This window comes from Ceratotherium simum, chromosome 8, assembly GCF_057802395.1.
Source record: "Ceratotherium simum simum isolate JZ-2026a chromosome 8, ASM5780239v1, whole genome shotgun sequence".
NCBI lineage: Eukaryota > Metazoa > Chordata > Mammalia > Perissodactyla > Rhinocerotidae > Ceratotherium > Ceratotherium simum.
The window spans coordinates 49,083,703-49,100,969 of NC_141907.1; the positions used below are offsets into that span (position 1 = coordinate 49,083,703).

General features: G+C 35.1%; 1 protein-coding gene across 1 annotated transcript in view; it reads left to right on the plus strand.

The window, feature by feature from the left end:
- ADGRL3 (adhesion G protein-coupled receptor L3) overlaps window positions 1-17,267 on the plus strand; it is an 812,769-nt gene that overhangs the window by 783,628 nt on the left and 11,874 nt on the right. The window lies entirely within an intron of this gene.

A 17,267-nucleotide genomic window follows, 5' to 3' on the forward strand; every position in this document is an offset into this window, starting at 1 on the left:
GTTTAAAAATATATGACAAAAGAAAAAATTGGGTGCTGGGCCAGAGTACATCATAACCTTAATATCACCTCAAAATATCTTCTGCATCATTCCTTTTTAGTCACTTAGAATGAGTATTTTTTTTAAATCTACAGATTTTTTTTAAGCTGGAGGAGAACCACAAGCTTTAATGGTAATTAGGTTTTCTCATACCACAATGTGGCAATATTAGCACCTGAAAGATGGTTAGCCTATCTGTTACACAGAATACCTTTGGTAATGAAAGAACCCTTTCTAGACATGTTGAAGGTAACTTTAGAAGCAAACGTGGTCTGTGGATTATGAACACTAAGGCTTCTTTTGCCAGTCCAACAGTAATCTATATGAAAGCAACTCTGTCAATAAGAAGCTGGTTTCACAGAACAATGAGGAAACTACCTCAGTTCAGCTTGCTAACGCTGCCGATTCTGATTTTCTAATATTGCTACCTCCCTGCCCGTTATCTTTTGTGTTTCATTATATGGAAATTTGAAGCAGGTAGCCTCCCAGCTCTACATAGACCAAGTTGAAGAAAATCACTTGAATACATACACTGGTGCAGAAGGCCATTCAGTACTGTCAGTTACTACCAAGCTCTTGCATCAAGATGAAAAGATGAGATTTTTGAACTCTCATACATCATAATTGGGGTGCTTTCAGAAAGACTTAAGATCCCAAAGACTTTCACAGGAAGAGATGGTTTCCCCAAGTTTTATGTGACTCTAAGGAAAACAAAACAATGGATGAAGGAGTTAATTACACACACTTTTCAATAGAAATTTGTGTATATCCTACATGTATTCATTTAGTCCTCTTTACACTAGCAAGGGTTGAATTCCCGAACTTGAATTTTTTTTACATGCATTTTCATGTGTAGCTATTGATAAATTAATAATTTTTAAAATTTTCTTGTTTTTTACCACCTTTGGTTGTTCTATATTGTCGATATCCTGTGACATTCATGACCTACTTATCGGCATATTTCTGATGTGTTTATCTGATTTTCCATTAAGAAGTAAATCTCTATCAATCAGACAAACTATACATACATAGCACATTATTTGGATAGCTGGAAGTAAATGTTATACTAATGAAACAAACCAATTATTATTTTCTAGTAAAGTAATACTTTTATAACATTTTACACTTGATTTTTTTTCTCTTTGAGATCTATTTCCCATGATACTTTATCAGGACACTAGTAGCATACCTCATGTTGAGTTGATTCAGAAACTGTTGGATTGTTGCACAGCCCATGTTCCTAATTGATATAGTATTTATGGAGAAATCTACATTTTGTGAAGGAGAAATAAGTTGGAATTCCAATTAAATTTTTTGAGCATCCCTCTTTGTTTTCACACTATTAAAATTAAAAATACTATAGTCGAATAATAAATGCTATGCTAAAACAATCGTAATGGAAAAAAAAGAACTGGCATGAGAACAATTATCTTGAAGTAAAAATAATCAGGAAAATGGATTAATCAAATGCAGGTAATGGAAACCCTTAACTTCCTGTAAAACAAATTCACAATGACTCAATTAAAATGTGGTTTATGATCTGCATTTTTAAAATCCCCATTGATCTAAAAATGTTGACATTGATGAAAGATCTTTGAGTCAATGTTTTTTTTTTAATTTTTTAATATTAATTGATATGACAAACTTTTCATGATAACGAGGTAAGCATATGAGTGAATTAGTAATATTTATATAGAACTCATAGACTTAATTTTAGGCAATATCTTCAGCTTTTTCTCTACACATGTTCAAATCCATTGACTAGTTTGCTTACTTTAAAAAATGACATTAAAAACTCTAAAGACTGACTTTCTGCATTACTGTAAAGACCAAAAGGGAGACGAAAATAGTTTCTGGGTTGTCTAAAGATAAGCTTCAAACTAATCAATAATCATCTCCTATTAGTGGAAGAATAATTAGTTTTTAGAAATTGTCCATCAGTTCTGTACCTAAGTACTACTGTTTGGGATATTTTTGGGAAAAAAACCCACTATGGAACTACTAGGCATGTCATTTCAAATTTAGAGAGAGAGAAAAAAAGAACCCAAACTCTAATTTGGTTTTGAGCTGTTCTGAAAATATTGACAAGAATGTCCTTTCTTCTCTAACAAAAATATTTGAGATAAAATAACAATATGTATGATCTCCCCATTATATTGTAGTACCAAGGTTTAAGATTTAATTAGTTCATGTTTAGTTATTCATAATTACAACTCACCACGTAAGTAATTACTATGCACTTCTAAGTAATACTTTAAATATATCTTATGTTAGATTTCTGCAGGTCAATAAATTAGTTAGGAACATGGAAGCACAAGGGCGAAGCAGCAACACTACAAAATAGCTTATGGAAGCATCTTTGTGCAAATGAAAATTCACATGAGAAGCTTCTTTGAGCTCATAAAATAGATTCGATGGATGCCAACTGTAAATTCAATTTTGTAATCAGCAAAGATGTCTTTCTTAAACCATCTGAAAAATATTGCTAAATATCTGAATTTTCATTTCTAGACTAGTAGAAATTAAAACGTGTTGGTAGCTGCTTCTTTCCTGCTTAGGCCATAAGAGGAATCTTTCCTATTTACTAATTAACCTGGTTACTTCCTCTTTGCTTTAAAAGGGAAATCAATCTTTAACTTTCACCTGTACATATATTCCATACTCTTATTACTTTTATTTACAGCTTGCAGAGGAAATAGTGTGTTTACAATATTGCAAACTTTGTGATCTTTGCAATAAAATAGGTAGCTATCAAGGTTTTGCATATTCTCATTTGAAATAAAGTTATTATTATTCCCTGTTTTTAAAAAAAACTAAAAGTCAGCCCTTCTTTAACACTTAGGACCTTTACGTTATTATTTGAATGTCTTGATTTCAACTATGTTTTGATGTTTCTTTCTCTCTCTTAATAGTATATCATGCAAATTTTTCTCATTTAATTTGTGTCCCATTAGAGTATTTCAAAGGTAAATTCAAGCTATGATTTTTAAGAAGGCATGTGAAAGGAGAACTTTGACTTATATTACAAAGTCAAGGAAGAACATAGAAGAAGAAAACCTCTAATGGGATAACCAAGTCTTTTCAATCACAATGTGAACAGATGGAGAGCAGAACAAAGTTGGCAAATTTATGGTGAGGTAGCAGGACCTAAGTTAGAGTTATACAGAAGAATTTTCCAGGAAAAAATAATGAAATCACTTAGCGTGATAAAAACCTTAAACACTGTACCAAATGCTATCGATGTGTTGAAAAAAATAAAATTGGAGTTTGCCATATTATAATTTTACCCTGCTGATTCTGCAGGAAACACTAAACACTTTAAGACTCTTTAGATATTTCAGTCTAGCTACATCTTGTCTCAAGGAAACATGAATATTTTATAAATGTTTCTTGAATATAAGTATTTTTGCCTCAATTCAATTTCACTCTAATCTGCTTACTCTATTGTACGCCGACACAGTTAATGCTACTAGTAGCTTTGTACCTTTTAGAGCTTTATTATGAATCTTTCTAATAAACATTAAATTAATATTAAATTGGAATTATGTACGTTGTGCAAAATAATTCTTATCCAAGCAATATTCATATTATAGGCTAATTCAATATACATATATGAATATTACTTTGAAACTGAACAAATAATTACACTGCTGAAAATATTACTCTCAAGTCCTCTCTTCAATTATTGTAATCAATTCATAAAATACTGCAGACCATTGTACACATGATGTGTAATCAAAGTATTCCATAATCCAAATGTGTCTAAAAGTATTCTCAATGCGTCTTTCATTCTAGAATGCTAAAGGAAGGCGCTTGAAAGAACAGGAAAGTAAAGCTGACTTCTAACGATCTAATTTAGATAAACATTGTCATTCAGAATGAGTAATTTCAAAATGAGAATGTTCCACTCTGTGATCTAAGGGAGAGGTTATTAAAGATGTACAGTTAGTCCAATAACAGAGGATTTTAAATTTTAAGGGAGTTAAGTTTGTCTCAATGGCCCAAGACTGCAGAATTGCACACTACATTGGCAAGGAAATATATTTAAAAGCCATACCTAAAGTAGCTTTTTAAAGGTTAAAAATTCCTCTGATTCATCTCAAGGTAGAACTGGCAAAATGATCCTAGCTTCAAAATGAAATGTATTGGTTGACCTCAAAAAATGTTTGACAAAATTCATGCACGTCATTAACTCTTTAATGGTAGGTAGAAGTCTTTGGGGCTAGAACTCAGAATACAATGACTAGAACAGAGTGTCCTCTTATGCTGACCACTGCCTAGTCCTCTAGAGCATTTTTTAATGCCTTGAATTTCAAATTGTCACATTGTCTTATATTTCAAATGACATTATGAATCAAGAAAGATGAAGAAAAAAACATTTAAAGTCGGTTTTCATGCTTCATTTGAGAATAAAGATTTCCTTTACCATCCTAAGTAATAAAAGATAATATGTCTTGAAAGAGCTGTGGACAATCAGAATGTCTTTATTTATAAACAAGTCTTTGTATATTCTAGCTCACGCTGATCTTTGCCGATGAACTATAAAATGAGGAATTGGTGGAAAAAATCAGCTTGATTTCCCTTCATTTGGCTTCTGTGAATGCATTGGAAAGTAGAAGGATAATTTGGAAAAGTTTTTCCATACTGTTTTCCCACTTGCCAAGCATTAAATTCAAGAAATATCTTTTAAAAGATGATAATTTATTTTAAAAACTAACAACTAATTAAGCTATTTCTCATTGATAAGAAAAATCACTTTCTAGGAACAAGAATATAGCTATTGCAGGCTCTGGTCTCTTACCATTCTCATATTACACATGGCATTAATCTTATCATATACACCTGGCAGATTTCAATCTATTGGATTTTTTTCCTTGTACAACCTTTCCAAGCTTTTTTTTTTTTCTTAAATGCTCTGTACAATCACATGTAAAATCATGAGCTACAAACCTCAATAAAAAATGTCAGTAAACAATAAGTGATGTAGTCACTGTTATTATATGGTAGTACCAAAACTTTGGTTTTGGGACAGGTGTTTCAAACTGCAGGATAATAATTAAAACACAGATTTCTAATATATTTCCTTACTATCCCCATGGCCTACCACCCTCCTCTTTACACACTGAAAATAAAATGTGAGACCTTTTTTTCCCCCTTATGTTCTCAGAGAATTGCTGCCACCCCAGGTGTCTGTAAAGCTATTTATTCTTTCCAGGAAGATATGAAGTTAAAATAAGAACTTACTGTTTGCCCTTAATGTTTGCCAATGATGAGAGAGCATCAAATGTAGTCTTGTCTGGTGCCTGATCTTATTTCTCCTCATCTCAATCTGGGAAGAGGACAGGCAGTCACCAATGAACCTCCGATCCAAAGGCAAGTTCCGAGCTCTGTGCTATGACATGCCACTCTTCTTTGGAATAAAGAGTACAATAAATATTAGTGTATGTTGTGGATCACAAAGATAAATGTTATCTAGTCACCATTCTATAGTGTCAGAGATTCTGATTATTTAGTTTACTAACTCTTAGCATCAGTAAAATGAGCACAAATATCAGCTGGAGAAATCTAATTCAGATGCCTCTCCTTTATAATATTGAAAATACATTTTCATAAGAAATATTCTGAAAAGGAAATGGAGAGAAATCAGCAGCTCCTGAGTGCCTAGTACGTGTCTGGCACTTTACATTGTTTCATTTAATGTTCATTTAGTGTTCACCAATAATAAGGGGAAATGGATTTTTTCGTACTCACTTTACAGCAGAAGTTTAAATTCAGATTCACAGTCATAGAGCTAGTGAGTTTTGAACCAAAATCTCAGTCTAAAGTCTATTTTAGGGCCGGCCCCCTGGCTTGGTGGTTAAGTGAGCGTGCTCCAGTGCTGGCGACCCGGGTTCGGATCCCGGGCTCGCACCGACGTGCTGCTTCTCCGGCCATGCTGAGACCGCGTCCCACATGCAGCAACTGGAAGGATGTGCAGCTATGACATACAGCTATCTACTGGGGCTTTGGGGGAAAAAATAAATAAATAAAATCTTTAAAGTCTATTTTATTCTTTTTATTTTATTTATTTATTTATTTTTATTTATTTATTTATTTATTTTTTGTGAGAAGGACTAGCCCTGAGCTAACATCTGATGCAAATCCTTCCCTTTTTTCTTGAGGAAGATTGGCCCTGGGCTAACATCTGTGCCCATCTTCCTCTACTTTATATGGGACACCGCCACAGCATGGCTTAACAAGCCGTGCGTCGGTGCACACCCAGGATACGAACCTGCGAACCCCAGGCCACTGCGGCGGAGTGCATGCATGTAACGCTGCGCCACCGGGCAGGCCCTCGTTTTATTCTTTTTAACCATGTTATATGGCATCAATTGGATGATTAAAAGAAATTAATCCATCCTTTTTCATTTAAATAAGGGGAAAACACGCATTCAAGGAAACATTGAAAAAACAAGGAGCCTGCTTTTAAGGAGCTCAAAGTTTATGTAAACTCCATTTTACTAGGCACTTGAGAAAGAGAGAGAGAGGTGTCACCAATTCTATTCTTTTGAACAAACTACTTTTCTAAGAATAGGGTTTCTCATCTCTAAAGTAAATACAGTCTCTATGTTGTATGTAATATATAAATGTCCTTGGCACACATGAAATCCTCATCCAGAAAATTCTTAAACAGATTCTGCGTTAGTACTAAATAGACTCTGTGTGTGTGTGTGTCTTGTTTCTGTTATTATCCACCCTCTACCCGCTGCCCTCCTCCCATAATGCTTAGAGAATAGTAGCATGCTTCTAAATCAAATTCTAGTCCAAGTTGCCCTCTGATCTGTATGACTGGTTCATTCTATTATCAGAGCTTATTTAACTGCAAGTTTCTCAGTCTTTATGTATGCAATTTCTCAATATTTAATCTTTACACAACAGTTTTAACAACTGTACCTCTAGTGCTCAAATGCAGCATTTTATAACCTGTATTCACCAGGTCTCATTTGAAGAAAAAAATGGTTCTGAGTTTAAATATGTTTGCTAGCAGCCAGGCTAAACAAAGTCAAATAGATTTTTTTTATTGTAAGATTTCAGAGAACGCACTGCAAAACTACAAAAGAAGTATATATTGTCCTGCTTCCTAAAATTATTTGGCCCTTAAATCCTCAGGAAACTTGGAGCAATACATGGGGAAGTATTAACCCATGGAACTCAGTTTGTGAAACACTGCCCAAAATATTTTTGTTACAACTGTTTGGGTTTTTTTCTCTAAGTATTTTATGTCAATGAAATGCTGGAGGTGTGACTCCTCTAATATTAATTGGCTTTATAACTCAAGATAAAATAATGTTATAAAAATATCTCCACTAAATGTCTGATCCCAATCCTCAGGTGGAGAAAGAACAATTAATGAGATGTATGCTGTCTTAAGAATTCGGCCCTAACCATAGAATCCCATTATTTCAGTATAGCTCCCTATCTTCTAATATCAAATATCCATTTGGCTGCAGCAACTGGAGACAAAAAGTGTCCATACTCAACAACCGTGTTTCTCATTTATAAAGTGTATATGAATTACTACATGGGAATCTTGTTAAAATGCAGATGTTGATTTGTGTTGGCCTGGGGTGGGGCTGAGGTTCTGCATTTCAAACAAGCTCCCAGGGCTGCCTGTGTAGCTGCTCCACCCGGTACCAAGTTTCCCAGACTCTCTCTGTCTCTTCCTCAGAAACACACTGTGCCTTGCTATCAGGATTGTTTTTTACCCCCTAAGCTGTTATTTTTAGATGCTAGGGACTATATTACAGGAAAGGAGAAACAGAGTTTCTAGATTGTGCTCATTTTTACCAAAAGATAAATCCATTAATATTTTTGGAAATATACAAAAAGTGGATTCTCAAAGGTGGTAAGGGATACAGCAGGACTGAAGCTGAAGCCATTACTCTTCCACTCCACCATTTTAGGTTTAAAATGACATGTGGGGGGCCGGCCCCGTGGCTTAGCAGTTAAGTGCGCGCCCTCCGCTGCTGGCGGCCAGGGTTCAATCTGGGGCGCGCACCAATGCACCACTTCTCCGGCCATGCTGAGGCTGCGTCCCACATACAGCAACTAGAAGGATGTGTAGCTATGACCTACAACTATCTGCTGGGGCTTTGGGAGGAAAAATAAATAAATAAAGTTAAAAAAAAAAATGACATGGGAAAGGGAGATGTGTGTGTGTGTGTGGATCTGTGTCTGTGTGTAATTGCACATATATATGTAACTGCATATGTATGTAAAACAATGCAATATATATGTAGTAATTGCTTTTTATGAAAGATCTTAGCAAAGTGGTATTTTCCTCATAAATATTTATCTAAAACACACTAGAAATAGTTATTGAAGAAATTTAAACTAATTTTTCATGTATGTAAAAGATTTGACTATTGCAATTGGACATACTTGCTGGTCTTCTATTTGTATGTAAAGTGGGGAATAATCACATAGCTACCTATGACAAAAAGTGAAAAATTAACGCATGCCCTGAAAGTGACATCATTTCGAATTTTATAGATAAATCCATTTCTAAACATATCAGTTATAATTAATTATTTGTTTCATTACAATACTAAAAAGTTTATTGCCAGTAAAGAATCTTCTCTAAGCAGAGTATCTAATAAGGCAAAAGTCAACTCTCTCTTTTCTCTGCTTACCTGAGATGCTTCATCCAGGATTTACTCTCAGTCACAGCAGCAGAAAATATAAATGTCTTATCCAAAAGTATCAAGGATGTCAATGTGCTCTGCAGATTTTATGTATAAATTGAAATAAAAGATCTTGTCCATATTGGTGATTGTGTAAGTGTATTAAAGTCAAAACGCATCACGATATTAAACAAAAATGTCTGAATAATTGTGAATTAGATAATCCTTACAGTGAATATGATCTTTCAAATAATCTCAGTTTTCTCAAAACAAGACTCATATCTGCATCTCCAAAATATTAATTCTCTTTGTATTTCCCTTTGGGGGAAACCTCACTAAAGCCTTTTATTTTGATATTGATATTCATGCTTTGCTTATATAAGATATAAGAACATATATTATATATTTAGTATATAGCCTTAAACCTACCAATTAAGCCATATTCCAGAAATTAACAATTATTTTTAAATGTTGAGAAAAAAAGATAAGGTGTATTAAAATATAAGCCCCTTGTCTTGCACATTATACTTCTTCAAGCTAATAATTTCTCACATTCTTGGAAAGTCTTTAGCACAGTGTTAATTTCCACCATTCTGTTATAACTGAGGAAAACAGAATTCCATTAATTCTGTTAATGCAGAAAAACACACTAAGAAGGAATAGATTCAAACTGAAAAAAAAGAAACAAGCTTTCTTTTTAAACTTGGTCCTTTGCTTTAAATTTCTTTTTTAACTAAACATGTTACTTTTCTATAACCTAAAATTTTTAAATTAATGTAGTTGTTTTACAGTTGTAACCTATGTATACATAAATTGCCTAAAAGGCTAAAAATAATAACTAATGACATTTGGTTTAAAAAATTCACATTGGAATAATATCTAAGGTTGAGGAGTCAAGACTAATTCAAATCCTTATGAAAAACATGATAATTCTGTGTGACATTTTATTCACTTATTTTGAAAAGAGGATGATTAAATTTATCTTGCTGTTATCATGCATTATTATGAGGATCAATAAAATAGTTAGCTCAGTATTTCCCAGGCCTGGCTTCAATTAGAATCACCCAGAGCATATTAAAAGAAAGAAAAAATAGCCCTTACCTCACTCTGTACCAATTAAGTCAGAATCTCCGGGGGTGGCGCCCAAATATAAGTTAATTTTAAAAGCCCACAGGTGGTTTAATGTGCAGTTTGGGCTGAGAAGCACAGAGTTAACTGCTTAATAAATATTGGATAAGTATTTGTATTAATCATGTTTAAATAGTCTCAAAATATTATAAAACTTTTTTTAAAAGAAGGAAAGATGTGTAGGAAAGATCAAAACAGAAAATTTCTTATTCTCAAATGTGTCTAGTGAATCACCTAAGTATGGTTTTCCTTCCAGTTTATATAGATAGTATATTGTTCAAATAAAAATCAACTGGATTATTAAATTATATTTTTCATGATTTAATTCATAAAACAAAACTTCTTGTTGAAAATATCTGGGTTTCTATCACCATTTTCAAGGTCCATGAATATTATAACAGTAGAAAGAAGTCAGTTATTAATTTTAAATCAGGTGGAATTCACAGACATATATTAGGAATAACATGGAGCAGAAAGCCTCTTTAAGTTTTCCCTGGAAATTTGACTATTATCAGACTGTATATCCACTCGGTATTTAGCACAGTGTCACAGCTTTCCAAAAATCTACTCTTTGTAAAAGTGAATTGCCTATAATTCCATAGAGTGAAACTGTAAGTTGATGAATGATATTCTTTTTTTAATTATTCAATATGCATAATAAATAATAAATTGAGTTTCTTCAGCATGACTCCCAGCTTGTGTTTGGCTTCCGTAGGCTACCCAATTCATATTCTCCTTTTTAAGTTTTAGTAAACAACTAATATTGATTCCTAAAAGTTGCGCTAAACAGGAATAGCACTGAGAACCCCATGGAAGGTAATAGAGAAACCAGTGACAATTCATTAGACAGAAAAACCACTTCTGTGGGGTTCTCATACCCACTAGTCTTCTCCTTCAAAGGTTAGTAACAATAAATAGAGTTAATACATCTAAATTACCTAGCTACTTTCACATAACTTTCGTGGATAGAGTGATGAGGTGTCAAATAGTTTTTACACTAATGACAACTGGTCAAACGGTAATGCTTGTTTGGAGCGCTGTCTTCAGAAGCCTTCATCCAAGAGTAGTAAGAAAGAATTCCATGATGGATTATTTATGTCTGTTATGGTCAGGGAAAAGGACCTCTCCTCTGTCCAATCGTCACCTCCATCTGACCACATCCCTGACCAGTTTCCCTCAGATACAGGCTAAACTCCATCCAGTCTCATAGAAATACAAGATCTCTTTTCCCTTTTTAAATCTTTTCCTACCTATCAAGCTCATTCTCACTCTTCCTCTTGTTGTTTAATCTTAGCCTTGCTCTTTTTCCCCTTTTGTTTCTGTGTTCCATAAAGGTCATTTATATCTTATCTGATGTTTCTTTGCGCCATAAATCAGCAGCATCTTCTCTCCCTCAGTCTTTTTTTTTTGTGTGTGAGGAAGATCAGCCCTGAGCTAACTAACATCCATGCCAATCCTCCTCTTTTTGCTGAGGAAGACCAGTCCTGAGCTAACATCTATTGCCAATCCTCCTCCTTTTTTTTTTTTTCCCCAAAGCCCCAGTAGATAGTCGTATGTCATAGTTGCACATCCTTCTAGTTGCTGTATGTGGGATGCGGCCTCAGCATGGCCGGAGAAGCAGTGCATCGGTGTGCACCTGGGATCTGAACGCAGGCCGCCAGTATTGGAGCACGCGCACTTAACCGCTAAGCCGTGGGGCCGGCCCCTCTCCCTCAGTCTTGAGATTTACCCATCAGCTAGTCCTTTCCTTTGTTTCCCTTCTTTCTCTCAATATTCCCGGGTCCACCTTTGCCTCAGCCCTCAACCACATTTTTTTTCTAGGTCCTTTTCATCCATCTCTCTGGACCTCTCCACCCATCAACTCTAAGCCATTTGTTTTTTTCTGTGCCCAGTGTAAAATCACAGAATTGCAGACCTGAAACAACTCTTGAAATCATTTAGTTCAATTCCTTTACTTCACAGATAAGTAAACTGAGGACTACAGAGGTCGTGTCATTGTTCAGTGCATACCTCAGTCAACAGTGGAGCTAATTCTCGATCAGGCTTTCCTGATCAGCACATTTTCTACTATGTTATTTTTTTTTAAATAATTTTATTTATTTATTTTCCCCCAAAGCCCCAGTAGATAGTTGTATGTCATAGCTGCACGTCCTTCTAGTTGCTGTATGTGGGACGCGGCCTCAGCATGGCCAGAGAAGCAGTGCGTCGGTGCGCGCCCGGGATCCGAACCCAGGCTGCCGGCAGCGGAGCACACGCACTTAATAGCTAAGCCATGGGGCCGGCCCCTATGTTATCTTTTTATACTGGATTTTCCTAGCTAAGCCCTCCTACTGTAATATGTCTGCCTCTGTGTGGTCTAGTTTCTCCTCTCTTACTAGAGTATTTTTCAAGATCCTTTGGTCTAGGTCTTTGATCCTAGAATCATTTTCTAGTTTTGTGATTCTGAGTAAGTTCCTCTCTGTATCTCAGTTCCCTCCTCTGTAAAATGAGGATAATAATAAAGTCTACTAACTAGGGTTATTGGGATAAAAAAGTTAAAATCATGAGTTACTAAAGTGTTTAGAACAGCGCCTGACACATAATAAATGCGTAAGAATTATTCCCTGTTCTTATGTTGCAACAGGACAGTCTCTTTTTACAGACAGTGTCATGTTTGGCAGCAGTTTTGGACTTTCAATCAAACAGCCCATGAAAATGTGAAAGAGCTTTTTGGTTAGAAAAATTGCAAGGAAGGATTCAGATTCACCATGCTTGGTTCTTATCCCTTACCCCGGACCAGTTTTGCCCAGGGGATTGAGTATCACGATTGCCACAGCCTAGGTTACCGTTTATATCTCCAATCAGGGCAGCAACGTCTCACCAGAAGCTGGTGTGAGAGTGAAGCCGGGCAAACATACCTGTGTTAAGAGTAGTTCTTACAACGCTACAGCATGCCTAGTCCATCTGAGACATGAGACTTGTAAACTTCACTCTTTCATATCTAAATCAAGCTTCACCTCCGAGTGATCTTAACTCTTTGTTTCTCTTTGTTCAGTGCCACTTGCATCTCACCAGTGTAATGCTAAGCAAAAGCAACTATGAAACTCACAATTCAATCAATATTACAAAGCAGCACATTTCCATTGGTTAAAATTAATTTCTATCCTCTCCATAAGAAGCCTTCATTGTAAACATCAGAAAATCAGAGCTGAATGTCTAGGTCTTCTATTCACTCTTCTCTCGTACCAAGGTCCTGAATTTTACTCTGTAAGTTTGAAAATTTCAAGTAGAGAAATACTACTTTTTCTAAACACTTATGTGTCCTTGAAAAGGTAATTAAATTGGTTTTGATGAAAACTCTTTTTCAAAAAAGGTTAGAAATGAAAATGCTATTAGGTTTAATCCAGGATTAGAAGTGATATCCAGAAAAGCTGTTATTCTCACCAAGCCTGAAGGTTTAGAGCAGAGGGATATACCCCACCACAATCCATACATCTACATAAAAGAAGAGTTACATTTAAAAGGATGCTGTCACCAGTTAGAAACAGTCTTTCAGATAAAATTGCGGGGACTTTTCTCAAGGTACGCCTTGCACCCAAGCATTTTATTTGATTATGGATTAGTGACCTTATCTTCCAAAACACACACACAAACACGACTTCTCGAAAGAGTGAAAAAATACATATAACTCTAGCAAACATTAATGGATCCTAGCATTTTTTCCTCCTAATCTCATGAAGAATCGGGGAGGAATATGTATGCAATATACATCAGGGTCCTCCACATTCTTCGAGTCAAGGGGAAGATCCGATCCTTGTATAATGCCACAGGATTTCCAGCTTTACCACAAGAATGTCTGAAGCGAAAAACAATTCCAGTTGTGCCGCTGTTGCTCAGTAATCCATATATATGTAGAGTTGTGTTTTATTTATTGGTATTTTCAGTTTTATTCTAAGTGGAAGTGGTTACTGAGATGTTTGTGAATAAACAAACTAGAAGTGCTACTAAATTTTGATTTTTCTTTTGAAGCTTTTCCAGAAATATTAAAAGCCAGACAAAAATAAAAAGTAATTGAGTGGTCTTATTAAAAAAAAATAATTTGAAGTGTTCCAAATCCGAAATGTAGGGACTTGGACATACATCAGAAGAAATTATTATTTCCAATAGATCTAATTTAAAACAAGCTATAGGGGAGACCATCATAAGGAAATGATACAAATCTTTAATTAGAATAATTAAAGCCTAATTGTGATTTAATTACAGATAAGATTAAATTTTGCCAAGTTTAAAAGTAAAATTCAATTGAATGGTAGTGCCTTATTGAAGGTTTGCTAAATTTGAAAGTGTAGATTTTGGAATTGTGGAAATTAATTATTAATTGTCTGTGTACATAGGTTTTACATTAAAGCAGTTGCATAATTTCAGGACACTGAAATTTTCAAGGTGATAGAATGGTCAACCATTTCTCATCATCCTACATAAATGTTAACAGCATACAAAATCGACATATACTTTCACTTTTCTCAGAGGAATTTCAACTTCAAGAACAAACCAAAATACTGAAGATTAAATCACACTAGGGGCTTATATAGTCACATACCCAAAGTGTTTGAAAATGTTTTCAAGAGAAGGGAGTACTGAAAAGGATTGTAACTCTCAAGACCACTATAACTAAGCATATTGTGCTACAAATAAATCCTGATGTGACTGTTACAAAAAATAGGTGCTGTAAAGACCATCCTTTGGAGGGAAAATATAAGCTGTCTATGCAAATAATACAACCTTTTTGATTAAACGAGCTGAAGCTCTGATGTCTCTAGAGTTTTAGAATGCTATTCAGCAATTATGTCCCTACTGAGATTTAATTACCCCATTAGATATTTATTTACTACTACATATTAAGTTACAGTATGCCATTGGAGTTGGTAGATTAATAAATGCATAACTACTGCTAGATGGAAACAGCTCAGCCAAATAATTATTTCCAATTATTTCACAAACATTTAACACTATACCCAGAACAATGTCTTGCCCGTAGTAGGCATCAAATAAATATTTTTGAAAGGATAGGATGGATGACCTGACCTGCATTTTATTTGCCTGCTATTATCTGATCTAATTTGTAATAAACCTTACAGAGATCCACTTAGGACTTTAACTTGACCCCCAAACTACCTTAAGCGGGCTTGGGGAAGGAAAGTAACAGACAAATGGAAGAATGTATAAGGTCGCTTATAAGAACCAGGGGCTTTTTTTACACGTCCTGCTAGGGTTATTTTCTCTGCCAAAAGCTACCGTAGCTTGGCAAGAGAATGTGTACTGTGTTAAAACTGAGACACAAAGACTGGAGATAAAGCCTTTGGATAACTACTTCCATTTTGTAGTTCTTCAAAAGAAAAGAAAAAAATGACTTACTCATCTCAAAGTAAGCTTAGTGGTTCCTGAGTAAATTGATGTTTATGTTACACGTCTTATTCAAAGAGTTTAGAAAAAGTTATCAAGCCTTCAAAATAATCTCTACCATGATAACATTTCCGCAGCAATGAAGCATAAGGAAGTTACTATAAGACTTAAGTCAATGTTTCCCAAACTATTCTGATAAACTTCTGTTCTTTGAGATATTATGCGCATGATTTTGGCAGGGTAGGGGGGCTTTCTGTGGGTCAAGTAAATTCGGGAAAACTAGATTAAACATATTTAAACACGTTTCTTAACCACAAGATTCACAAAAGCTTTAATATAATAACCTTCAGTATGAGCCTCCTCAAAGAAAGCATAAACTGAATATTTATTAAGAGGATAAATGACAGGATAGAAAAGAAGGAAATCAAATGAGAAAGAACATTAGAGATCTATTACCAAGTCCACAATCCATTGATTTCTAAGCCTAGACCTCAATCAGCAGCATCTCAATCATGTTCTATTTTATAAGGTAAGATGTTGGAGAGGAGCGACAGAACAGACTCCCTCTTTGGTGAATAAACAACTGCATAGTATCTACCCAGTCACCATTGTCCCTTTTAGAGAAGGGGGATAGATATCTGCTGGGTAGACAAAGTATGGCCGGCAGCTCTTATTAGAACACAGCCATACCCATTCGTTTAGTGTCATCAGTGGTTGCTTTGGGGTTATAAGGGTAGAGTTGAATATTGCACAGAAACCTTGTGGATAGCAAGCCTAAAGTATTTAGTATCTGGCCCTTTTTTAAAAAGGTTGACAGCCTCTACATTAGTGGTTAAGGGTACACACTCCAGAACCAGAAAGCCAAGCTTCAAATCTTGGCTCTTTTCTGACTTTAGGCAAGTTACTCAAGCCTCCAGTGCCTCGGTTTCCTCATGTGCAAAACATAAATAATAATTTTACCTACTATGTAGGTTTGTTGTGAGAACTAAATAAATTAATCTATGAAAAGCATTTAGAACTTGTGATACACATATGTGCCTGACACACATAAAGTGTATATAAGTAAACTGTTATTGCTATTATTAATAAAACCCTGATATTATAGTAAGGTTGCAATTTGCCCAGCTAAAAGTCTATATTACCCACCTTTTCTTATAGCTGGAGGTGATCAATGAGATATAGATGGAAATTACTGATATTTCTTCCAGGAAGTCTTCTTAAAGGAGGTTGCCTCAGCTGGGCAGTGTGTCCTTTACCTTCCTCCTCTTCCTCCCTATTCTCGTTGGAATATAACTATGATGGTTAGAACTCTAGCAGCCATCTTGTGTTCTAAGGCAACTTTGAAAAAGAAAGCTGTATGCTAAAGATGGCGAAGCAGAGAGATTGAAGGAGCGTAGGTCCCTGCTGACTGCAGCTCTATACAACCCTGAATTGTTCACCTTCAGAAATCTTTTACCTGAGGGAAAATAAGTTACAATCTTGTTTTAGTCATTGTTATTTAGACTTTTCTGTCACATGCAGCTAAACATAATTCCTAACTGATAGAGCAATGTGAATCAATTAAAATTATTTCCTTTTTTTGGCATAGGCGAGAAGAGGTAATAATAATGTCATTTTTTAAAACATAAGAGTGACAGGGCTTTACATTTCAACATGAAACTGCAGCTTTGCATCAAGGTGTCATTTTAGACTGCTTAAAACAGGACAATTCCATTTAATTCTAATCTCTTCATGGATTATATATTATTGTGGGGGAAATCTCAGCTATCATTTAGTTCCAGCACAGCATGATTTCTCATTACTAGCCTGCAGTTATCAGAAGAGTTTGCTCTCAAGGTTGTAATCATTATGAAAATGGCAATGAAGTACTTAGTCAAAAGACGGTAAAGTATGCTTCAATTAAAACCTGATAGCAACACAAATCTTTCTTTTCTTTCTTGACTCATGCACAAAAGCTATCTATACCACCACTTAACTACTCAATTAGAAAGTAGCGCTAGATAAGGCTTAGCAAGGACCATAATGGCAAAGCCACCATGAGGTGGCTACTTAAAT